This window comes from Sinocyclocheilus rhinocerous, unplaced genomic scaffold (genome assembly GCF_001515625.1).
Source record: "Sinocyclocheilus rhinocerous isolate Xijiao unplaced genomic scaffold, SAMN03320098_v1.1 scaffold645, whole genome shotgun sequence".
Lineage (NCBI taxonomy): Eukaryota > Metazoa > Chordata > Actinopteri > Cypriniformes > Cyprinidae > Sinocyclocheilus > Sinocyclocheilus rhinocerous.
The window spans coordinates 114,192-116,150 of NW_015630037.1; positions in this window are offsets into that span (position 1 = coordinate 114,192).

A 1,959-nucleotide genomic window follows, 5' to 3' on the forward strand; every position below is an offset into this window, starting at 1 on the left:
ACACACACACACACACACACATTATGAATCAGGTCATGTGTGTGTGTCGAAGCAGCGCTGCAAAACACTCTACATCAGCTGTCAGTGTCAGAATTCATTCTCATCATTTCTGTTTCTCCTCTAACTACATAACATTCTGTTGGAAACTGGGACATATGAGGGAAATTTAAAATACTGATTTCTATACTTCATGAAAAAACTATGGAAATTAATTCTAGTTATGACAAGTTAGCAGAAATTGCGAGCACCCCCCCAAATGTAATAATTTTCATTTTTAATAATTAAAAATAATGTAATTATTTTATTTATATAAATTCATTTTAAATGTTATTTTAATGAAATATTATTCTAAATAGAATTTATATAATTTTAATGAGGTATTTTAGGTATTTAGATATATTATCATACATATTAAATACATAAAATTTATATTATTCTTATACATTTATTTATAAGTTAAATACAGAATAAAATAAATTTACATATCATATATACAGATATATTTATAATATTTATTTAAATAAATATTAAATTAAATTGCCACTAGTTTCTGTACATAAACTAGTAGCAGAATAGGCCTTCAAATATTGTCCTCAGAGTCAGAATGGTTGAGAAGTGCTGATCTAAATTCTTGATTTCCATGGACAAAATTCTCATTAGTTTAATTGTTGTGATCATCAGAATCACGCATGACGCACCTGTGTGGCACAGATCACGGGTTTTCCTGCAGAATTACAGCGTCCGATCATCATCTTCTGAGCGATGAAGACTTTTTCCGCCAGGATCTCGATGCCCAGGTCACCACGAGCCACCATGATGCCATCGCTCTCCTTCAGGATCTCCTCGAAACTACAGTGAGGAATGATGAGATGTGAGGAGACATGGAGAGCATGTGACAGCTTTTGGAAGTGTGTGGAAGGGCGTTAAAGCATATTAAAGCATGTGGAAGCATGTTGAAGCATCTTGAAGTAGACAGACAGACAGACAGAGAGACAGACAGACGAATGGACAGACAGACAGACAGAGAGAAAGACAAATGGACAGACAGAGAGATAGAGACAGACAGGTGGATGGACAGAGATAAAGATAGACACAGACGAATGGACAGACAGAGAGACAGAGACAGACAGAAAGATGAATGGACAGACAAATGGATGGACAGAGAGAGATAAAGACAGACACACAGACGGACGGACAGACAGAGAGAGAGACAGATGGACAGACAAACAGACGGACAGAGAGACAGACAGACAGACGAATGGACAGACAGACAGACAGACAGATGAATGGACAGACAGAGAGATAGAGACACACAGACGAATGGACAGACAGAGAGACAGAGACCGACAGAAAGACGAATGAACAAATGGATGGACAGAGAGATGGACAGACAGACAGACAGATGAATGGACAGACAGAGAGATAGAGACACACAGACGAATGGACAGACAGAGAGACAGAGACAGACAGAAAGATGAATGGACAGACAAATGGATGGACAGAGAGATAAAGACAGACACACAGACGGACGGACAGATAGAGAGAGAGACAGATGGACAGACAAACAGACGGACAGAGAGACAGACAGACAGACGAATGGACAGACAGACAGACAGACAGATGAATGGACAGACAGAGAGATAGAGACACACAGACGAATGGACAGACAGAGAGACAGAGACCGACAGAAAGACGAATGAACAAATGGATGGACAGAGAGATGGACAGACAGACAGACAGATGAATGGACAGACAGACAGAAAGACAAATGGACAGAGAGATAGAGACAGACAGGTGAATGGACAGACAGACGGACAGAGAGAGAGAGAGAGACAGACAGACAGACAGACGAATGGACAGAGAGATAGAGACAGATAGATGGACGGACAGAGACAGACAGACAGACAGACAGACAGAGACAGACGGACGGGCGGACAGACAGACAGAGACAGACAGAGA